The following is a 25,089-nucleotide window of genomic DNA, read 5'->3' on the forward strand; positions in this document are numbered from 1 at the left end:
CAGAGCTTTACTTGGGGAAGATAAATTCTTCCCAAGTGGTTTCTCAGCCTCCATAGTAGCTCACAGTGCAGCAATTTCCCTGTGGGAATGGAGGAGAAGGATAGAGCATTCCACTCAGGAGCATTTTGCTCAGAAGCATAAAAGCAGATATTATGAATCAATGCCAATACAAGGCTCTGATTAGGAACAACCATCAAGATCTTAGAAAACATCTTTTAAATTAATCTGCTGTGTGTAACTCCTGGTTATACAAACCCCAGGGGACAAAGTAGTCCCAGGATAGACTTTTTCTATTGGAAATACTGTTTGGGGGAGAGTGTGCTGCCATATTTTAAGCAAAAAGTCAAATCTTTCTTTCCCAAGTGACCCCTAATGGCCCTGGAAAAGATAGTCTTGGTTAAAACTGTTTATATTAAAAGGTATTAAAAATTCCAGCATTAGAAGGTATTCCCATGGTCCATTTTTTTTCTTTTAAAGAAATTTTAAAAATTGTAGTAAAACATAACATAAAATTTACCATTTTAACCATTTTTAAGAACACAGTTCAGAGACATTAAGTACATTCACACTGTTATCCAACCATCCTACCATCCATCTCCAGAACATTTGTCATCTTGGAAAATTGAAACTCTGTACCCATTAAAGAATAACTCCCTACTCCCTACCCTTGGCCCCTGGCAACCAGCATTTTACTTTCTGTCTCTCTGAATTTGACTATTTTAGGCATCTCATATATGAGGAATTGTACAGTATTTGTCCTTTTTAGACTCATATATTTCACTTTAAATAATGTCTTTAGAGTTCATCTATGTTGTAGCATGTGTCAGAATTTTATTCCTTTTTAAGATTGAATAATATTCTATTGTGTGTATATACCATATTGTTTACCCATGTTTCCATAGATGATCACTTAGGTTACTTCCTTTATTGTCTTTGTTTTCTAACTAGAATGATATAATCTTAACCAGATATTTTATATGTTATTATCAAGGAGCTCAATCTTCTTTGGATTCTTCAGAATAAATGTAAAATTTTCAGCCAATAACTTTCAGATGCAAGAATTGTTACTGATATATATTATGGTAACTAGAGATTGAGCATTGCAGGTTTCCAAAATGGGTCCAAAGTGGATTTCATTTTCAAGCAGTGTATGGTCTCGCTGGTAAAATTAACTGGGTACTCAAAAAATGTTAATAGTTTGTATGTGAATACAGTAGGTGATGGGGGGAGTGGATTGGGGGGTAAGATGGGAATGTGTATCTAGGACAGACTTAAGAGAGCACTGATACCAGACTGAGGAGTTTGGACTCAGTGGGTAAGTAGTGGAAGGCCACTGAAAATTTTGGATTGTTTTTGATACTTATAAATTACTTTGTTTCTTTTCTATTTAGTCCTACTTTTTAAATGATTTAAAATGTTTACGTGCTTTCAAAGTTAAAACCATAAAAGATTGTACATTCAGATAGGTATAGATCCCGTTCCCATCTCATTCCCATTGTTCTTTCCCTTTTCTTAGAGGTAACCTATTTTTGTTAGGTTTTGATTTGTTTTTCCATTTCTTCTTTTTGAAAACAAAAGCAAATGTGGATATGTACTAATCTTTTCCCTTTTTTATTAAAAAAGTAGAATACTGTGTACACTCTTCTGCATCCAGCATTTTCACTTAAATTCTTTTCTATCAGCTTATAGAGATTTCCATCTATGTCTGCATAACATTCCATTATATAAATATAATTTATTCAACCAGTCTTTTTTTGATGGATATTTGGTGGCTTTTGTCAGTCATTTGCTATTATAAATTGTGTTTCAGTGAATGGACATGTACACATATCATTTTATATGTTGCCTGTGTGTCTATGGGTAAGAGGTCAAGGCATGGGTAATTTGCTATATATTACAAAAATCCCACCCCAAATCCGGCCATACTCCACAGGGGTTATGCCATCTTGCATTTTCACTAGCAATGCATGTGAGTCTCTGTTTCTTCACAGTCATGCCAGCAGAGTATGTTGTCACACTTTTGGATTCTTACTTTCCTTGGTGTCTGCATCTTGGTGTAATTCTAATTTGCATTCACAGAAGTTACTGATATTTTAGGGATAGGTCAATCAGCCTTAATGACTTACTAAATGTGGAGGTCAATCAGAAAGTCAAAGAATTGAAGACCAAGGAGAAACAAATATAGGAGGTAATTTACTGTTTGAGTTGTTCATGGGACACCCATATAGATGTGTCCATCAGGCCACCGGAACCAAGAAAGGGGTCATGATATCCACATAAAGATGGTGACTGAAGCTCTGCGATGGTATGAAGTTGCCAAGGCCAGAAATGCAGATGACTCTAGCCCCTTGTCAATCAAAGTGTGGCCCAGCAATCCAGTAGCATGGGCATCACCTAGGAGCTGGTTAGAAATGTAAAAGCTCAGGCTCTACCCCACATCTTTGACTCAGAATCTCAAAATGCACAGGTGATTCATGGTTTCTCCATGCCCTCCTTGAGATGCTGAACTTGCTAGAGAAAATAATAAAAACAGAGTTGACTGGTTATGCTTTAAATTTGTGATCCCAAATCATAACTGGATGTTCTACACTTCTTACAATGTTTCTCTAGTGAGATTGCTTTCATACTCCCAAGGGAGTTATTTCATACCTTCTCCCTTCTCTGCAAATCTCTCACTCTCCCTGCTTATTTTCAGATGATGTCCTCCCTTATACCATATGTAGAAAATAGAAGCCATCCGATGAGGACTCCTTCATACTTTCACCATCAAATTTATCACCATGCTGGTACCTATACCCATCTTTTCCTTCTCTATAGTGTGATGTAAGTGTCCCTCCTTAAATTTTTTTAATGTTTCTTTATTTTTGAGAGAGAGAGAGAGAGAGAGAAAGAGACAGAGTGTGAGCAGGTGAGGGGCAGAGAGAGAGGGAGACAAAGAATCTGAAGCAGGCTCCAGGCTCTGAGCTGTTAGCACAGAGCCTGACACAGGGCTCAAACTCACAGATCTTGAGATCATGATCTGAGCTGACACTTAACCAACTAAGTCACCCAGGCACCCCAAAGTGTCCCTCATTAGATCAGATACTACTCTTCTAGATTCCATTCCCCTTCTCTAGTACTTGGCTCCTTTGCGCATCTTCCTTTAACCACCATCACTGGCTGTGGCTTGTGGTGCCTGGGTGGCTCAGTTGTTAAGTGTCCAACTCTTGGTTTTGGCTCAGATCATGATCTCACAGTGGTTTGTGAGTTCAAGCCCCTTGTTGGGCTCTGCAATGCTGGTGTGGAGCCTGCTTGGGATTCTCTGTCTCTCCCTTTCTCTCTTCCCTTCTCCCACTTGTGCTTTCATGCACTCCCTCTCTCTCTCTCTCTCTCTCTCTCTCTCAAAATAAATAAACTTTTTAAAAAATGGGGGCACCTGGGTGGCTCAGTCAGTTAAGCATTTGACTCTTCGTTTCAGCTCAGGTCATGTTCTCACAGTTTGTGGGATCGAGCCCTGTGTTGAGCTCTGCACTGACAGTGTGGAGCCTGCTTGGGATTCTCTCTCCGCCCTCCCCACCTCTCTCTCTCTGCCCATCCCCTGCGCGCTCTCTCTCTCTCTTGCTAAAAAATAAAGAAAAAAAGAAAAAATGGCTCTGTCTTTCCTTAATCATTCCCATTAGTAGACACACCTGATCTGATATCAGTGGTATTTTTTTCAATTTTTAAATTGTGGCAAAATATATGTAACATGAAATTTACCATCTTAACTATTTTTTTAATTTAATTTTTAAAATTTACATCCGAGTTAGTTAGCATATATTGCTAACTATACATATATACATATATATATATGTATATATGTATATATGTATAGTTATATACATATATACATATATATGTATATATGTATAGTTAGCCCATCCCTCCTCCCACACCCCCTCCAGTAACCCTCTGTTTGTTCTCCATATTTATGAGTCTTTTATGATTTATCCCACTCCCTGTTTTTATATTATTTTTGTTTCCCTTCCCTATGTTCATCTGTTTTGTCTCTTAGAGTCCTCATATGAGTAAAGTCATATGATATTTGTCTTTCTCTGACTGACTGATTTCACTTAGCGTAATACCCTCCAGTTCCATCCACGTAGTTGCAAATGGCAAGATTGCCAAGTAATACTCCATTGTATATATATCACATCTTCTTTATCCATTCATCCATCGATGGACATTTGGGCTCTTTCCATACTTTGGCTATTGTTGATAGTGCTGCTAGAAACGTTGGGGTGCATGTGTCCCTTCAAAACAGCACACCTGTATCCCTTGTATAAATACCTAGTAGTGCAATTGCTGGGTCATAGGGTAGTTCTATTTTTAGTTTTTTGAGGAAACTCCACACTGTTTTCCAGAGTGGCTGCACCAGCTTGCATTCCCACCAACAATGCAAAAGAGATCCTCTCTCTCTGCATCCTTGCCAACATCTGTTGTTGCCTGAGTTGTTAATGTTAGCCATTCTGACAGGTGTGAGGTGGTATCTCATTGTGGTTTTGATTTGTATTTCCCTGATGATGAGTGACATTGAGCGTTTTTTCATGTGTCGGTTGGCCATCTGGATGTTTTCTTTGGAAAAGTGTCTATTCATGTCTTTTGCCCATTTCTTCACTGGATTATTTGCGTTTTGGGTGTTGAGTTTGATAAGTTCTTTATAGATTTTGGATACTAACCCTTCATCTGATATGTCGTTTGCAAATATCTTCTCCCATTCTGTTGGTTGCCTTCTAGTTTTGCTGATTGTTTCCTTCGCTGTGCAGAAGCTTTTTATTTTGATGAGGTCCCAGTAGTTAATTTTTGCTTTTGTTTCCCTTGCCTCTAGAAACGTGTTGAGTAAGAAGTTGCTGCAGCCAAGATCAAAGAGGTTTTTGCCTGATTTCTCCTCGAGGATTTTGATGGCTTCTTGTCTTACATTTCGGTCTTTCATCCATTTTGAGTTTATTTTTGTGTCTGGTGTAAGAAAGTGGTCCAGGTTCATTCTTCTGCATGTCGCTGTCCAGTTTTCCCAGCACCACTTGCTGAAGAGACTGTCTTTATTCCATTGGATATTCTTTCCTGCTTTGTCAAAGATTAGTTGGCCATACATTTGTGGGCCCATTTCTGGGTTCTTTGTTGTGTTCCATTGATCTGAGTGTCTGTTGTACCAGTACCATACTGTCTTGATGATTACAGCTTTGTAGTATAACTTGAAGTCCGGGATTGTGATGCCTCCTGCTTTGGTTTTCTTTTTCAAGATTGTTTTGGCTATTCGGGATCTTTTCTTGTTCCATACAAATTTTAGGATTATTTCCACCTTAACTTTTTTTAAGTATACAGTTCAATGGTATTGTATACATTTACAATGTGTAACCATCACCACTATCCATTTCCATAAATCTTTTCATCTTGTAAAACTGAAACTCTATACCCATTAAACAATAACGCATCATTCCCCCTTCCCTCAAGTCCCCAGAAACCACCATTCTACTTTATGTCTCTATGTGTTGACTACTTTAAGTATCTCATATAAGTGGAATCATATAATATTTGTGTTTTGACACTGGCTTATTTCACTTAGCATTAAGTGCTCAAGGCTCATTCACGTTGTGGTATATGTCAGTGTCTTTCCTTTCGTTTTAAGGATGAATATTTTACTGTATGTATATACACATTTTGCTTATTTTTCATGAATGGACACTCGGGTTGCTTCCACGTTTTAGCTATTGTGAATAATGCCGTGATGAACAAGGATGTACAGATAGCTCTTTGAGACCCTGCTTTCAGTTCTTTTGGGTATATCCCCAGAAGTGAAATTGTTGGATCAAATGACAATTCTATTTTCAGTTTTTTGAGGAACCACCATACTGTTTTCCACAGTGGCTGCACCATTTTATATTCCCACTAACAGTGCACAAGTGTTTCATGTCTCCATGTATTTTCCAAAATTTGTTACTTTGTTTTTTTTATAGTAGCCATCTTAAAGGTGGTATCTCAATGTAGTTTTGATTTTAATTTCCCTAATGATTAGTGATGTTGACCATCTTTTCATGTGCTTATTGGCATTTGTTGATATCAACTGCCTTTTATAAAACCAGCTCTTCCATGACTGCTTGTCCCAGTGTATCTACTGTCCAGTCCCTTTGCTTCATTCAGAGTAAAACGTATTGAAAGAATTGTCTTCATGCTTTGTCTCTTCCTCTGCCCCCCATCCACTTTTCAACCTACTTCAGCCTTTCCTCCGACTCCAGCACACTGCTGAAACTGCTCTTAAGGGTACCAGTGACCTCAATTTTGTCAAATTCCATAGATAGTTTCAGCAAAATTTCACACCATTGACCATCTTCTCTGTCTTGAGAAGTTTTGGGTGTTTGGGGACACCATGCTCTCCTGGGTTTTCTCTCATCACCCTGGTCTCTGTCTACCTACCTCCTCTACCTAACCTCTGAGCATGGAAGTTCCTCAAGGCTCAGTCCTGGTACTTTCCCCTTTCTCCCTTCCCTTCCCCTCCCCTTCCTCCTCCTCCCTCCCTCCATCCCTCTGTATCCTCCCCTTCCTCATCTTTTTCCTTCTTCCCTTCCCCCACCTCTCTTCCTCTCTTTCTTCTCTCCCTGTTTTCCTCTCTCTCCAGTCTTCTCTTTTATCTTCATTTCTCCTTCTCCTCCCTCCTCTTGCTCCATCATCCCACCTATTCCCTTTGTTTCTATTCTATCTTTATCCCTTCTCTCCTTCTCCTCTCTCTTCATGCTCTCTTCCTTTGTGTTCTGTCTCACTTTTCTCTTCCCTCTCTTCTTACAACCTTCCTCTATTCTCTCTTTCTCCATACTTTCCCTTAAAACAAAGAATAAAATTCTTTTAGAGGGACTGTTCATTCCATTCCCTGTTGCCTTACACTCAGCTGATTTCAGGCGTTATATCATCCACCTGGTCTCTGTGGGCATTTGAGTTTGTGATCACTCTCTTAGGTCATATATTATAGTTGTTTGTATAAACATTTTCCTCTATTTCTTGATTGTATTTTCTCTAAGAGTTGGTTCTGCATCTGCTTTCTTCCCAGTTGTGCCTAACAACATGCCTCAAGAATAATAGAAATCAACTGAATAAAATAAGTAAGCAAAAAAACAAATAAACAAATATAAGTATTCTTGAAAATCTAAAATTGAAAACATTTTTTTTATCTTGAAGAAGGTACATTTCTGGAACAGTATAGTTCCCTAATGGGCATTCAGGGTTTTTGAATAGTAGCAACCTATAGACTCCTGATATGACAAAGAGCTTAATGATGATCATTTCCACCATTTAAAAGTATGCTGAAGTGGAGCGCCTGAGTGGTTCATTCAGTTGTATGTCTGACTTTGGCTCAGTTCATGATCTCGTGGTTCATGAGTTCAAGCCCCACATCACGTTCACTGCTGTCAGTGCAGAGCCCACTTGGGACCCTCTGTCCCCCTCTTTCTCTGTCCCTCCCCCACTCATGCTCTCTCTCAAAAATAAGTAAACATTTAAAAAAAGTATGCTGAAGTATTTATATTTTTAAAGATTCAGCTCAATTATTTATACATATATATATATATATATATATATATATATATATATTTGTATTTTTATTGATTTTTTGAAAGGGAGATAGAGAGCAAGCAGGGGATTTAATGTTATTTAAAGAGAGGGAGACAGAGCGGCTGTCAGTGCAGAGCCTGACGTGGGGCTTGAACCCACGAACTGTGAGATCATGTCCTAAGCCGAAGTCAAGAGTTGGCTCAGCCAAGCCACCCAGGTGCCCCTAAAATATGTATTTTATTAGAAGTAGAAATAAGAGGCAAAGAATGTCAGGATATCAGAAAAGTGTGATAGAATATTTAATGGCTTTTGATTGAAAGCAGAAATACTGTTATGAATAAAATAGTGTTTTGCATTGAGATGAATATATATTCTCTTTTTATGTGTAGATCAAAAATCATCTTTGTTAATATTGCTAAATACTAATACTCTAGGTTGGGCCAGGTGCCTTAGACTAATGTAAATATGATCAATGATGTGATTGAATTATCAATAATGAAAATCTACCAATAATGGGAATTGAATAATCAGAAATAAAAATAACTTGGAGACTGAAGACATGTGTTTAGCTGAATGACCTTGGGTAAGTCCTATGCCTTGGTTTTCTCAGCTCTAAAACAAGAAGATTGAATTTAATTATCTGAGATATTTTCGAGCTATCAAATTTCTGTATTTCTGTATTTCTATAAATCAGTGGTTTCCAGTTCTATGACCCTGATGTTTGCTTTTCCAATGCATGCCTGATTCTGTTAAGGAAAAATACCTAGTAAGCCCTAATGGAAACCGTCTGTTAGAAAAGAAAGGAGACAATTGCAGGGCTCTGTACCTACTTCCTCTGTAGGTAATCTTCTCCAGTCCTAACAGAAAGAGGAGGTGTGGTAATTTTTTTAAAGGAGTGAGGAAGAGAGGTCAAAGAGAAAAAAGAGAGAGAGAGAGAGAGGGAGAGAGAGCCAATCACTGAGAGAGAGAGAGAGAGAGAGAGAGAGAGAGAGAGAGAGAGAGACTCTCCCACGTTTTTCAAGACTTGTCAGCACCTGCCTGGTGGACAGCACCACATTTCGCACCCCTCTAAGCCCAGGTTGCTGGAGTTTTCACTAAACAAGTGGTTTGCATTCTTAACAAAACAAAACAAAAAAACAAAAACAACAAAAAACCATGAAGCCAGAGAGGGCCATACAGGCGGGCCTCAAGGATAATATTCTAGATATTAAATTGGTTGCTTGGTTCAAGGATGTCACTTTTATTTTGTTCTATCATAACAAACATAACATGAATTCTTTTTTTATATCTATCAATGTTTCCATGATAAAATTAATGAATTAAAAATATGTATCACATTAAAACAAAATGAAGAGACATTCTTATTTAAAGCGAGGCTTCACATCCAGAGGAATAATTAAGAGACTATTATTTATCAATCCTAAAGAGTTTTAGTCACAAAACTCCCTCCTTCCTCAAGGTGGAAGATCAGTAAAGCCAGCAAGGTAGACCCTGTATGAGAACAAAAATGTAAACAAGAAAATAGTAGATGTTCTTCACTTTTGTGTATCCCAGAAAGGCTGGCTCTGGGATATGACCAGGACAGCATTTCAGCCAGGTTCGTGAGGAGTTCCACAAAGCAGAGGTCAAAAGCGTGATCTTGTCTTAGAGCAGAGTCAGGTAAGAACTCTTTGAGCAGAGCCCAGATCCTCCCATATTTTCGCATTAAGGTTATAAGAACCTTATATGTGTCTAAGAACCATATTGTCACTACAGAAAACAAAACCTCATGCAGAATTTTTATTGCGTAAAGTTCAGGAATGATTTGAACTGCAGACTTCACCATTTGTGTCTCTGATCATCTATTTTTATACCTGGGGGGAAATCCAGGGAGCCACTAGAGTTCAAATCCTTCCAGACCTGTTGTTCATTTGTGTGTTCTCACCCTTTGTTTATGATTTTCACAGACAGCGTTAACCAACCCCTCTCTGTGGCTTGATTACAATGGATTATCTGGGTTCCCTTACCACACTGCTTCACCTTCCCTTGGCCTTCTTCTTTCCCCTATCCCCTTTAAAATTCACTCCTGGTATTCAGCAGATGTTTATTGAGCACTTACTATATGTTGAGAACTGTTCCAGGTGCTGGGAATGGAAGGCTGAACCACATACCCATGATCTAAGCTAATGCTGCTTATAGTATAGTGGGGTGGAGTAAGATAGGCATTAAACAGACATGTAAAGAAATTAATATACAGTTGACCTTTGAAAAACATGGATTTGAACTGTGAGGGTCTACTTATATGTGGACTTTTTTTGGATAAATACAATATAGTACTGTAAATGTATTTTCTGTTTCTTATGATTTTCTTTTCTCTAGCTTACTTTATTAAAGATTATATTGTATGTAATAATATATAACATACAAAATAGGTGCTAATTGACTATGTTATTGGTAAGGCTTCCAGTCAACAGTAGGCTATTAGTTGTCAAGTTTTGAGGGAGTCAAAAGTTATACCTGGATCTTCAACTGCTCAGAGGGTTGGTGCCCATAGCCTCATGTTATCCAAGGATCAACGATGTATTTTGTTTCACACATCTAGAGAAGATGAGGTGCTATGAGAGGCAATACCAGGAAGACCTACTCTAAGTTGAGTAGTAAGGGAACTCAGCTTTGGGGTGATGGCATTTAAGTTGTGACCTGAGGGAGCAGACAAGTGCAAAGAGAGGACAGAATTCCGGTAGAAGGTAAATGTGTGTGAAGGCCCGAGACAAGAAAGAGTGTTGACACTGGAGGGCCTGAAAGAAAGCTGGTGCTATATACTGGACCCAGGGGTATAAACAGAAAAGAAATAGATGATTTATCCACATATGGAATTCTTTATGGAGATCTGGCCACACTACTATTATGGTTACTGGCATGGACAAATACCCATGATCTGTTGTTCAATGGGAAAAGTAGTATCCTGATTGTATAAGTATCATTCTACATAGGACATTCTTTCAATATACATTCTTTCATTCAGGACTTCCAATTTTTTTTAACTTTTAAAAAAAATTTATTTTTGAGAGAGCATGAACAGGGGAGGGGCAGAGAGAGAGGGAGACACAGAATCTGAAGCAGGCTCCAGGCTCTGAGCTGTCAGCAAAGAGCCTGACATGGGGCTCAAACTCCTGAACTGCAAGATCATGGCCTGAACTGAAGTCAGGTGCTTAACTGACTGAGCCACCTGGGCGACCCTGTCAATTAGGACTTTCAGATGTGAGTCCTAGAAAGCCCAGTCAGAATTTGCTTTTTAGCAAAATAGGTATCCATTAGTCCACATATCTGAAAAGTCTGTGGGTAGGACTGCCAGACCTCTGACTTTATCAAGCGTTCAAATGTTCTGGACCAGTGCTGTCCAATAGAGACAGAATGCGAGTCATATGTATCATCACTTAAACATGTAGTCAATGCAAAACTTATTAGGGAGATATTTTACATTCATTTTTCTTACTAAGTAGTTTTGGAATCCAATGTGTCTTTTACATTTACATCATGTCTCAATTTGTACTAGTCACATTTCAATACTCAACCGCTACATGTGGCTAGTGGCTACCATCTTGGACAATGCAGGTCAAGGCGTTAGATCCTCCCAATTTCAATACATGTGACAATGAACTAGAGTGTTTTCTAGAAGGCTGGGCAGAAGCTTCTTTGCATCTCATTGGTGCTAAAAAAATCATGTGACCATATTGAACTAACATTGTGACCAGGAAGAAAGTGATTTACCCCCATGATTTAGGTCCAAACATATGCTTTACCCTAGAAGTGCAGGAGAGGGATAGATCCCCCCTAATTTCCATGTATGGGATAGACGTTTGTTATTTTGGCCACTTGGTATTCATTTATCTGGCTTTGGGTAATAGCGTCCACATGGAAAAGAAGACTGTTAATGAAAGTTATCTCTGGGAAGTGAGATTCCTGGGGTTGTAAAGGGTGCTACTTTTATTTTCTGTTTTATATATTTCAGGTTTTAGTTTCTTGATTCTAGCATGTACTGTTTTATTTTTACTTTTGCTTTTAAAGAAGAGGATAGGTTTCCTTGTTCTAAAATGGTGAAGATCAAATGAGGGAATAGTATATAATACCAGGGTGACCAAATGTTTTAGTTTGCCTGGGATAGTCCTGTATTTAAAGCATTATGGGTATTGGGGCACCTGGGTAGCTCGGTCAGTTAAGCATCTGACTCTTGGTGTTGTCTCAGGTTATGATCTCACGACTCGTGAGGCTGAGCCCCAAGTTGTGCCCTGAGTTGTGTTCACAGCACAGAGCCTGCTTGGGATTCTCTCTTCCTCTCTCTCTGCCCCTCCCTCACTTGCGCGCACTCTCCTCCCTCTCAAAATAAATAAATAAACATGAAAAAAATGAAAGCATTATGGATATTGATCAGGCTAATTGAGAGTTTAAAACAACATCTTGAGATTGATAGGATACTTTGATGGAAACACCTGGAAGCCCGATACAACGCAAAGCATTCACATTTTGTATTTCTGTACCCTCACGGAACAAGGCATTCCAAAGAGTTAGTTTTTCTAATAACTGAAGCTCTCCCTTTAAGCATCAAAATGTTTTAACATTAACCACTTCTGATGAAAATGTTGCTCTGATGTATGACATTTTCACAATTTCTTAAGTAGAATAAATCGAACATAATTGAACTACTTTTTGACACGAGCTATTGCAGAGTTTTCCACTGGTGGACAGCCACACACTGGTGTGTTGTGAACGGATTTCAGCTGTGTGGAAATATGATTCTCCCCCCCCCCCCTTGTGGAAGCCAGGTGGGGCTTGTGGGGAACAGAGGCCCCTGGATCAGTTGCCTCTGGCTATCTTCCCCAGCATATCCTCTAAATGGATTCATTTTCTATGTGCATCTTGACTTGGGAAGGGTAGGGAAGCACTTGTTATTGCTTTGTGTTACAATTCAGAGATTTTGGCAGGGCCCCCTGGGATTCTCCTCCATCTTGGGGTGATAGAAGGTACTTCATTTACATCCACCCTTCAACTGAATTTCTCCAGATGACTACTGCCCTTTGCTCTTTGTGGCATTCTCTTCCTCTTTCCTTGATGGCAATTGCCATCGCTTCTTACTGCCTTTGCTATCGTAGTTGACGCAGCTTGTTGAGGTAAGATGAACTATGCTTGAGTGTAGCTTGCCTCTCCCACCTGTAGATTTGGTAGTGGCTGTTTGCATTATTGTCTTTCACACTCGTTTCTTTGCTGTTGCTATACGCCATATATTTAAGACAGTCTTAGAATGTCACATTGTGTCTCTTCATTAGAGATAGTAGATACAGAGCTCTTCATTCTTTATTTTTTCCTCAAAAAATTAAAAATAGAACTCTCCTATGACCCAGCAATTGCCCTACTAGGTATTTGTTATTTTTTAATTAATTTTAAGTTGTAAAAGGTTTTATATATTTTATTTGTATTTGAGCTCCTTATTCTTTAGAGTGAGTTGAGGGGCGCCTGGGTGGCTCAGTCTGTTAAGTGATTGACTTCAGCTCAGGTCATGATCTTGTGGTTCGTGGGTTCAAGCTCTGGTTAGGGCTCTGTGCTGACAGCTCAGAGCCTGGAACCTGCTTTGGATTCTATGTCTCCCTGTCCCCCTGCCGCTCCCCCACTTGTGCTCTGTCTCTCACTCTCTCTCAAAAATAAATAGACATTAAAAAATTATAAAAAATTAGTTGTGTTTGTGTATATATTATATAACATATATAAATATAATTGCAAACAGACTACAAATATATTACTGGATGCAGCAGCATAATGTAGTGTTATAAGAAAGAAAAGAATATTTGGTATACACACATGTATACAGAGAGAGAGAGAGAGAAATTCAGAAAATATGGAGGACATTTATACCCTTTTTTCATACCAACCGCATAAAGGTCAGTTGTCATGCTCTCCCAACAAATGGTCCCTTGTTACATTCTGAAACCAAATGTCCTTCTGGTCAGACAACTGGTCTTTGCCAATAAGGCATTTCTGGTGCTTTTGTGTTCTTATGCAAGGGTGGACTTCTTCCAGCGTTGTAAGTGACAGAGGGAAATACTCAATGGGCCACACGAAATCTTAACTAACATTATTTTGGGACAGTCTAGCTCAGAAGTTAAAAACAAGATCTTAGGAATCTGACCTGCGATTGAATTCTGGTTCTAGCACATACTAGCTCTGTGCATTGGACAAGTTTCATAATCCCTCAGAGTTTCAGTTTTCTCACTGAGTTTTTGTGTGATGAAATGAGAAAACATTTGTATTGTCTCTGGCCTTGTAGTAAGTGATCACTAAATGGTATTGTTCCATTGCCATTACTGTTAATAGTAATAATAATAATAATAATAATAATAATAATACATGGAGTAGTTAATGCTTAACGCAAGACTTACCTTTGGGAAAAATATCATAAATAATAAAGCATAAATATGATTTTTTTGATATTTTTGTCATTGGTCTAATTTTGTGTAATCAGTCACCTATCATATTTCTCAGTAAATGGTGCCATGTATGAAAATTCCGAAATGTTCTTAAATGGGCTAGAAATTCTCTAGAGTTAATTTATTCTTAGCTAACCATGATGTTTGCTATGTAGTGTTATATTCTGTGCCATGCATTTGCAGACTGGTAGGTGCTTTCAGCCAGACAATTGTCCTGGATTACTGCTGACTGGTACCCAGTTTATATAGGGTCTACCTTCCACTTTAGGAAAAATCGGTACATCATTTATATTTTACTTAATTCCTATGGGGCTTTTCCTAATACCTTACATCTCTCAGAAAACAACAGATGGAGGTATTTCCAGGACATCTATCATTGCTAAAGCCCCTTAGGGAAGTTTCCAAGAAGACAATGATTATTACGGCCACCTGCCCTACCTTCTCCTGATTGCTGTTGCAAAAGATGCATAAGTAGTACATTAAAAGAAGTCAAGTCCTGGCTTCTACTGACAGAGGTAGAGAGCTTAAAAGAGAATTACTCCCAAACTTACAGCAAAAGAAATCTTGACAAACAGTGAATTCATTTTTCTTGAGCCCACTGGAGTATTGAGGTTGCTGGGAAACCAGCAGGCTCAGAATTTAGGAAGAGGCAGTTCTGCATGAAGAAATGAGACACAAGCCCTTACTTACCTGGGGAGAAGGCAGCCAGACACCTGCAAGAATTCAGCCAGAGTGATTGATGAATATGTGGAGTCTGGCTGAGTGCACACTAGTAAAAGGGGGTGAAGCTAGGGGCCCCACAAATAAAGGCATTTCTGTGTGAACCCACCATGAGCTCACATAAATGGTTGGGAGAGGCTGCAGAAAGCCTCCCTTGTGGTACATTGCTGGAGGAGAGGAACAGAAGTAGCTGTGGGAGGGGCAAAAAACTCCACTAGGACCCTTCTTTGCTATGAACAAAAGCCTTCATTTGTGTGGTATGTGTGTAAGGATGAGCACTATCATCCTTAGGTTTCTGGTGAAATCCTACTATATGTGGAGAAAGGGAACAGGAAAAAACTCTTAACTCCTGGGGAAAATGCAGGTACACATACTAGATGTAGAAGTAACCCAGAAGAGGGGTAGGATCACTGAGAAGGCTATACCTCCGAGACTTAATGATGTAGTCCAAGACTGAGGCTTAATCAGAACAACAGAGACCACTTCCTTCCTCCGTTTATTCCCAAACCAGACTAACAAAAAAGATACAAAAATAAATTTAAAAAAGAAAGACAAGATGGAACAAATAAAAAAACAGCCAGCGAGGTAGTGGGTTTTAATTCAGTCATCTCAATAATCACATTAAATGTGAATGTTGTAAACACAACAGTTAAAAGAGAGAGACTGGCAGATTGGATAAAAAAAAAAAAAGACCAAACTATACTAAAATCCACTTTAAAAATAAAGACAGATGGGTTAAAAGTAAGAGGATAGAAAAAGATATACTATGCAAACACTAACCAAAATAAAGCTGGAGTCATTATATTAATACCAGATAAAATAGACTTTAAAGCAAAGACTGTTCTCAGGGATAAAGAATGATTAAATAATTATAAAAGGCACACTTCTCCAGGAAGATGTAACAATCCTGCGTAGGTGTATACTTAACAACAAAGTTCTGAAATACATAATTCAAAAGCTGATGGAGTTGAAAAATGAAATAGACAATGTTTTCTCTGTAAATGATAGAAGTTAGAAGAAGGTTAAGAGTATAATGACCTGAACAATGTTATCAACCAACTTGACCTAATTGACATTTATAGAACACTCCTCTTCGTAACACATCCTTCTGAAGTGCATGTGGAACATTCACCACAAGATACTATATTTTAGGCCGTAAAACAAATCTTAACAACTTTAAATTATTTATTTATTTATTTATTTATTTATTTATTGAGAGAGAGAGAGTGTGTGAGCAGGGGAGGGGCAGAGAGAGATGGAAACACACAATCTGAAACAGGCTCCAGGCTCTGAGCTGTCAGCACACAGCCCGGCATGGGGCTCAAACTCACGGACCGCGAGATCATGCCCTGAGCTGAAGTCAGCTGGTTAACTGACTGAGCCAACCAGGTGCCCCAAATCTTAACAACTTTAAAAGAATAAAAATTATGGAAGGTATGTCTATGAGCCGTAATGGAATTAAACCAGAAATCAGTAACAGAAATATACCCAGAAAACTCTAAAATATAAGGAAAATAAACAATATACATCTAAATAACCTATGTGTCAAAGGGGAAGAATTTGAAAATATTTTTAAAAAACTGAGTGAAAAGGAAATGCAACATGTCAAATTTGTGAGATTCAGCCAAAGCAATGCTTAGGGGGAAAATTATAGTGTTAAATGATTTATATTAGAAAAGAAGAGGGGTGCCTGGGTGGCTCAGTCGGTTAAGTGTCCGACTTCAGCTCAGGTCATGATCTCACAGTTTGTGAGTTTGAGCCCCGCGTTGGGCTCTGTGCGACAGCTCAGAGCCTGGAGCCTGCCTGCTTCGGATTTTGTGTCTCCCTCTCTCTCTGCCCTTCCCCACTCATGCCCTGTCTCTCTCAAAAATAAATAAACATGAAAAAAAAATTAGAAACGGAGAAACGTCTGTAACCACTAATAGAAGCATCTGTCTTTTAAAAAGAACTAGAGAAATAAGAGCAAATTAAAACTAAACCAAACAGAAGGAAGGAAATAATAAAGGGCAAAAATCAATGAATTGGAAACAGAAAAAGGAATTCAGAAGTATCAGTTGAAGCAAACGCTGGTTCTCTGAAAAGATCAATGAAATTAATAAACCTCTAGTCGGACTGACCCACCACTGAGATGGCCAGGAAACTGCACACTCGGTGCCCAGATCTCAGTTTCTAAACGCCAGTTATGGGAACGAGGACTCCTTGGAAAAGTAGGCTTTAAGACTGAGCAGGGGAAATACATGATCCTGGAGCATCATGTGGTGCCACAAAGTGAGGAAGTACTAATCAACAACAACAACAACAAAAGAACAGGATTGTGTGAAATACAAGAGCTGTCACGAAAGAGCTCTCAGTGATCAACGCTGGAAGGATGTTAGCAATAAATAAATAAATCGTTATAACTCAAAAAATAAAATAAACATCCATTAGTTCATATTGATAAAAACAAAAGTAGAATCATCTGGTTGTTTAATGGGGAGAAAGGAAAACTCTCTTTATAGAAGAATTCCAATTAATAAATATAGAGGAGTGAGGGACGTAGAAAATCACCTTCGGAACGCCACAGCCATAGTTGCTCACAGTTCCCATGATGAATCCTAAAATTAGTAAGTGAACGCTTGATTCAAAGTACCTTCCCCCAATATTTGTCAACTATAAAGGGAAAAAATAGTAACTTTATAGTGGAGAAACCTGTAAGACGCTACCTTAACCAAGGGATCAAGGTTAACATCACCAGACATGTTGACATTATGACCCCTTCCCTGATTTGATGTACCGAGAAAGGCACATCACTTCTATGGTATTCTTGCCGAAAACCTGTAACTCCAGTCTAATCATGAGAAAACATCAGACACACCCAAATTGTGGGACAGTCTACAAAATACATGACCAGTGCTCTGCAAATGTGTCAAGGGCATGAAAGACGAGGAAAGACCGAGGAATAGTCACAGATCAGAGGAGACCCTGGAGAAATGACAACGAAATGCAGTGTGGAATCCCGGATTGAAACGTGGAACAGAAGAACATTAGTGGAAAAACTGACAAAATTAGAGGAAAACTTGTAGTTAATAGCATTGTACCAATATCAGTTTCTTGGTTTTGACAGTTGTACTGTGGTTATGCAAAATGTTAATCAACCCCAGGGAAAGCTGGGTGAAAGGTATGTGGGACTTCTTTGTATCATCTTTTCAACTCTTCTGTAAGTCTAACATTATTTCAAAATTAAAAGAAAACAAAAATTGGGAGATCTTTTGATGAAATAGCCCCAAGGAAAGAAAGAAAGGCTCTATTGTACTATAAGGGAATAACAACTTTATTTTTTATTTTATTTTTTTACTTTTTGCCTCAAAAAGTGACATTTATTCAAAGAAAAGAACACAAATGACAAGATGTCCATCCCTTGGCTCCCTTCCTTCCCCTCTGAATGGACACCTTTAGATGGTGAATGAGACTTGTTTAGGAGAGAATCTTGCACACTACCTCTGGCCCCTGTGATTCCCTGCATTCTTGGGACCTCAGCTTGTCTGAAGACATCCTGTTCTTCCAGGCACTCTTTCAACTCTTTCTAGATCTTACTTTGGCTTTTTATCCTGTCTCAACTAGGTCTTGGAAGTGATGATGACTTTAAAATCCCTTTCTTTAAAAAAAGCCAATTTTCTTTCTCTAAGAGAGGGGTGAATATTTGTCCTCTTCTCTTCTTTTACTGACTGTCATCATTGGGGCCAGGGGGTGCAAATTAGCAGTTCATCTTCTGATTCGAACTCTGTCTAGCCAACACAGCTTTTATTTATTTATTTGTGTGTTTGTCTGTCTGTCTGTCTGCTTAGAAATTAGATTTGCAGGGGGGTTACCTGGGTGGCCCAGTTGGTTAAGCGTCTGACTTCAGCTCAGGTCATGATCTCATGGTTCCTGGGTTCAAGTCCTGCGTTGGGCTCTGTGCTGACAGTTCAGAGCCTGGAGCCTGCTTCGGATTCTGTGTCTCCGTCTTTCCTTGTCCCTGCCCTTCTCCCACTCTGTCTCTCTCAAAAATGAACACGAGGGGCGCTTGGGTGGTTCAGTCGGTTAAACGTCTGACTTTGGCTCAGGTCATGATCTCACGGTTTGTGAGTTCGAGCCCCACGTTGGGCTCTGTGCTGACAGCTCGGAGCCTGGAGCCTGATTCAGATTCTGTGTCTCCCGCTCTCTCTGCCCCTCCCCCGCTCATGCTCTCTCTCTCTCAAAAATAAATAAATATTTTAAAAAATTAAAAAGAAATAAACATGAAAAAAAAATTAAAAAAAAAAAGAAATTAGATTTGCAGGGAAGCATGACCTCTATAGCACTCTTTGTCTTATACTATGCTGTTTTATACTCTTACGTTGTTGTATGACCCCTGAAGGCATGTGAGTTTTTGATATTAGGTGAATATAATGAATTACATATAATTTATGGTGTTTGTTCATGATCTTTGCTAATCAGACCTCTTTTCCAGTCTGACTGAAATTTCCAATCCTGCTACTATGGTTTTTTTAGGTCCCTCTTTGGAATTGTGGCCCTCCTACTGAAGCTTGGGAGTACCTAAATTTTTCCAAAACTCCCCAGGAATTTTGATATGCAATCTCAAACAGGATCCTCAGGTTTCCAGGGACTTTCACTCACATATTTTCTTAATTTATCTTCATATTACTTCTTTCTTTTATTCATAAATTTATGACTGTTCCATTTAGGGCACTGATTCTAAACAGGGTCAGAGATTTTTCCAATCTCTGTGTTTGTAAAAACACTCCTGCTGGAGAGTCTGTGTGCCTCCTGGTGACATTCCGTGTCTCCCATGGATTTGGGGGTCCCTGATGGGCGTCCTCACACCTGAGGTTGCAGCAGGTAGAGTGGTTAAGAACCAGTGCTATAAGGTTTTGTCGTGTGCATGTGTGCTTGTGTGCACACGTACGTGTGTACGTGCCTGCATGACTTTAGATCCCAAATTATTTACTTTTAGGTAAGCAGATGCAAGAAGGGGGATCCATCATGGCCTTCGCTGTTTACTTTTTTCTGCATTGGAAACCACCCCGCCGCGGCCCCCAAACAAACTGAATGATGTAAAAAGAAGGCCTTGAGCCATCCAGCCTGTTCTACTTTAACCAGTGAAAGCTGCTCCAAGGAATTTAGAAGAAAACCACAATTAACTTCATTTGGCTGTCATCTTGAGTGTCACATTAAGAATCATCTGACCTTACCTCTGGTGGGCAGGCTATCCTTTTTGGAATGATTTGGTAACATATTTTCTGCCTTTATCATGATATCTTCCCTCTTTATCTTTGGAAGAGGAAAGAGCATGCCATGACGTGGGAATCGAATGAACCTAGGGTTTAATCCTCATCTGATGATTGCTGCATCTGACCTCAGACAAAGAACATAAGCCTCATATTCATCATCTGCAAAGTAGGGGAAAGTCTGGCTTAGAGGGTTGTGGTAAGCATAATATAGCCCTAGTTTATCAAAAAGGAAACCAAGGCAGGAAAGGAGTAAGCAATTAACTCAAGGTCCACAGACTTTGAACCCAGATGGTCTGACACTACTCAGAACCTGCCTACCAGGTCCTTCTGCCATGCAGCTCTGCAGAGGGCCAACATGAACTTACTTCTGATCTGTCTCAAGATGACCCACTGTAGAGGTTTCTGAAAATACTGTCCAGTGTCCTACATTGGACAATTCTTGAGTTAGGTGCCTAGAATATTTTTATCTTTGACTGTGAGCCTGGCAAGGATGCTGACAGCATACTTTTCAGGTATCCAAAGAGAGGGTGGGTTTGTACATGGACTTAGGCAAAGAGGGATTTGCATGGGCTATAGTTTTCTGCCCCAGCAGGAGGTGTTCCTGGTGACTGCTTCAAAAAACTAATATTATCACTTTAAAAAATGAATGAGTGGGTCACCTGGGTGGCTCAGTTGGTTAAGTGTCTGACTTTGGCTCAGGTCAGGATCTCACAGTTACTGAGTTTGAGCCCCACATCGGGCTCTGTGCTAACAGCTCAGAGCCTGGAGCCTGCTTCAGATTCTGTGTCTCCCTCTCTCTCTCTGCCCCTTCCCTGCTTACACTCTGTCTTCTCTCTCTCTCAAAAATAAACATTAAAAAAATAAAAAAAAAAAGAAAAAACCATGACCGAGTAAGTGAATGAGTGAAGTATTTAATAACTGACATAACAACAGAGAAATTCTCAGCAGAGTGCCTGGAACATAGTAAGCTCTTCATAACTCTCGTCTCCACCCTCAGTCACCTCCTTCTCCTTCATTTGACCTTAGCTTAATATGTTATTTCTTCCCCCATAAACTGAGGTCACTGTCCTTTCCATTATATTATCGTTAATCTCAGTCCAGTACTGAAGAGCACTGATTTTCGGGTGCGACAGCTAAAGTGCCTTTCAGAGTGGCGTGAAATGAGAAAGGATGGAAGCTACTTTGGATGACAGAACTGGGTCCCAGGCATCAGGATAAAAGGATGCACTGATTCTCACACTCTGAAATATAATGGGGCTAAATGTAAGGTCTTGCGATGGGGTCCAGAAAATTAACTGCATGAAAGCAGAATGGGAGAGATGTGTGGCTCAGCGGCCACAAATGTAAAAGATACTTGGGAGGTGAAATTGATAGTTGTATTGGTTATGACACAGATTCAGTTGCTGTCATCGACCTAAAAGAACAATGGTGTAAATAAATGAAAACTTTATTTCTCTCTCACCAACTGAGAATAAGCAGTACAGGGTGAAACAACAGCAGTAGAAACCCAGGATCCTTCTATCTTGGTGCTCGGCCAGACTTCATACACAAGGCTATCAGGTTCACATTCCAGTCACCGGGAAAGGAAAAGAGGGAAGGGAGGGCATGATCTTTTCCTTTAAGAGCAGGACTAGTAGATTCTACAATTCACATCTGCTTTTATCCCACTGGCTAGAAACCAGTCTCCTAGCCACACCTTCCTACAAGGTAGGCTGGGAAATGTAGTCTTTTTTTAAAAATTAAAAAAAAAAATTTTTTTTAAGGTGTATTCATTTTTCGGAGACAGAGAGAGAACGTGAGTGGGGGAGGGGCAGAGAGAGAGGAGACGCAGAATCCGAAGCAGGCTCCAGGCTCCGAGCTGTCAGCACATAGCCCCACACGGGTCTTGAACTCATGGACCACAAGATCATGACCTGAGCTGAAGTCGGAGGCTTAATTGACTGAGCCACCCAGACACCCCAGGCTGGGAAATGTAGTCTTTAACTGGTAGTCATGTTCCTAGCTAAAAATTTTACTGCTAGGTATGGAGAGGAGAATGAATACTGATTGAACAATTAGAAGACTTACAATTAAGTCAGTATGATACAATAGTGCAATTTGTTTGCAAAAAAAAAAAAAAGTCTTGGGCAATACTACATCATGTTGATAGAAGAATAGTATCTTCTAGAAACTGGAGTTGGGAAATATTTTCTGAAAAGAGCCAAATAGTAAATATTTTGGTTTTTGCAGACCATGTATGGTTGGTGTTGCAAATTTTTTCCTATTGTTGTTTTTTAATATAATCCATTAAACATGTAAAAATCATTTTTAGCTCATGGACTAGAAAAAAATAGCCTTACCAAGGGCTATAATTCGCCAACTCCTGTTACAGGACATCGATGGCGATGAGCGTGGAATCAAGCCCTGAGATGTGCAAAAATATGTTCAGGGTTGATGATCAAGATGATGAGGAGGGGACTCTGGATGAATTTGCAAGAGCAATTATTGAAGGCATTGATTGCTTTTAGTTTGGAGAAGCTAAGACTTTAAAAAAAAATTTTTTTTTTAACGTTTATTTATTTTTGAGGCAGAGAGAGACAGAGCACGAACAGGGGAGGGTCAGAGAGAGAGGGAGACACAGAATCTGAAACAGACTCCAGGCTCTGAGCAGTCAGCACAGAGCCCGACGCGGGGCTCGAACTCACATACCGCGAGATCGTGACCTGAGCCGAAGTCGGACGCTTAACCGACTGAGCCACCCAGGCACCCCGAAGCTAAGACTTTTGATGGCATTGTTTTCAGATTCTGAATGACAGTTACGTAGTTAGTATGTTTCCAAAGGGAGGAACTGGAATCAGTGAGAGGATGCTCTGGAGACAGACTGGGGCCCAGCATAGGGAAGGTCTTTCTCGTTTATGGAGCCCTTATTGCCAGGCACTGTTCTAAGCACTTTACATAGATGGTCTTACTTTATTCTCAACAATCCCATCAGGTAGGTCCCATTTTTACCTCTACTTTCCAGATAAGACAAAGCAACATTAGAAGGTTATATAACTTGCCTAGGCATACAGGCTACTAAGCGGTAGAGTCATAGTAACTACAACCCTCTACTGCCTACTTGCATGCAAATTAAATGAAATTAGAGATGTATATAATTTAGCAGGCACTTAGAGGCAGAAGAAGTGTTGTTGCAGGTGATAATCATTATTATAAGCCATAGGAAGTACCCCGTCTCTCGTAATGGTGCTTGTATTGGTTTCCTGTGTAACAGATGACCAAAAACTTGGTGGCTTAAAACAATGTATTTATTTGTTTTGGGTTCTGGAGGCCAGAAATCTGAAAGCAGTTTCACTGGGCTGAGATCAAGGGGTCATCAGGGCTGTGCTCCTTCCATAGCCTCTAGGGGCAGAATCTGTTCCTTGCCTCTTCCAAGCTTATGGTGGCTTCTCTGTTTCCTTGCTTGTGGCCACATCACTACAGTCTCAGCCTTTGTGGTCACATCGCCTTCGCCTCTCTGCGCTCTGCCTCTCCCTTATAAGGATATGTTGATCACATGTAGGGCCCTCACAGATAATTCACTATAATCTCCCCATCTCATGACCCTTAAATAAATCACACTTTTTGCCATGTAAGGTACTATTCATAGTTCTAGAGATTAGAAGGTGGGTATATTTGGGGCTGTTATTGAGCCTATCACAATGGTATTTAAGCATACGGTGGATGACCACATTATTTTCTTTCCACTATTAGGGAAAAAAAAAACCTTTATAACATTCTCTGATTTATTGATCAATCAGAGCATCTAGTTTTCTTGTAGTGTTTTTGTGTGGACAGAATATATTTTGTATAAGGTATGATGTAGAAGTGATAATTTTTTAAAAAATAGTCAAAGTCTGACACAATTTACTGAATAATACATTCCTTGCCCTATGGATTTAAAATTCAGTTTTCAGCAAACACCACACTTGAATCTGTTACTTGACTTCATTCATTTCCATCAACCCATTTTGTTTCTGCAACTGTGCTGCAGACCGTTTTATTTACTGTAGTATTAGGGTACATATTTATAGTTGATCAATTCAGTCCCCCCATTCTTTTTTTTTTTCAATATTCTTGCTAATGGCTCTTCTGCTGTTTTTGTTTGTCATTGTGTATCTCAACCTAAAAACTTCCTTATTATCATTTTAATGTGGTTGTGGGAAGAGAGAAGATAGATGGAATTGTAATTGTCTGTCTTCCATAATGATCCTCTCATCCTATTTTTTATTCTGGTGATTTTACTTATCTCCATTGAGATTTTCCATTTTTGTTGTTGTTGTTGTTGAAATCATGGAAGTTTAATTCCATATCTCTTTCTCTCCCTCTCTGTCTGCCTAATATTTCAAAACTTATAACAATTAAACTTTACGACCACACGATCAATTATTTTTATACTTTACCATACCTTTTACTGCTTTAGTTCTCATTATACTTGCCTATATAACATATCTTCTCCTTTCTTGAGTTCATTATTCTGGCTTTTTTTTTTTTCTTGGCCAGAATAGATCTTCAAGTAATTTTTTAAAAATTTAATAAAGGGTATTGGGGTGATATAATTTCTGTGTCTTGGAACATGCCTTTCTTTTGTCATCACATATAAGAGAAATTATAGTTTGGCAGCTGGTAGAATTCTTGAGTTACAATAACATTCTCTTAGAATTCTATAAAAATCGTGCCACTGTCTTTTATCAGTGCACTGAAGATGAGAAATATGTCAATCTGATTTTCTTTTATGTTTTTAAATTTTTAATGTTTTTATTTTATTTTTGAGAGAGAGAGAGAGAGAGCATGAGCAGGGGAGGGGCAGAGAGGGAGACACAGAACCTGAAGCAGGCTCCAGGCTCTGAGCATCAGCACAGAGCCCGATGTGGGGCTCGAACCCACGAACCCGGGGCTTGAACCCACGAACCACGAGATCATGACCTGAGCAGAAGTCAGAGGCTTTACTAACTGAGCCACCCGGGTGCTCCAATGATTTTCTTTTCTTTTAAGCAGCCTGAGTTTTCTCTCCTATCGGGAAGTTTGTAGTTACTTCTCCCTGTTTTTGGAGGATCAGCCCACATCCTCAGCAGTATTCTGCTGCCTGG

The 25,089-nt window shown here is 39.4% G+C and overlaps 1 protein-coding gene across 2 annotated transcripts in view; it reads left to right on the top strand.

The window, feature by feature from the left end:
- HIVEP3 (HIVEP zinc finger 3) overlaps nucleotides 1-25,089 on the top strand; it is a 469,065-nt gene that overhangs the window by 67,712 nt on the left and 376,264 nt on the right. The gene's annotated exons all lie outside the window — the stretch shown is intronic.

Source organism: Panthera onca, chromosome C1 (genome assembly GCF_046562875.1).
Source record: "Panthera onca isolate mPanOnc1 chromosome C1, mPanOnc1 haplotype 2, whole genome shotgun sequence".
Classification (NCBI taxonomy): Eukaryota; Metazoa; Chordata; class Mammalia; order Carnivora; family Felidae; genus Panthera; species Panthera onca.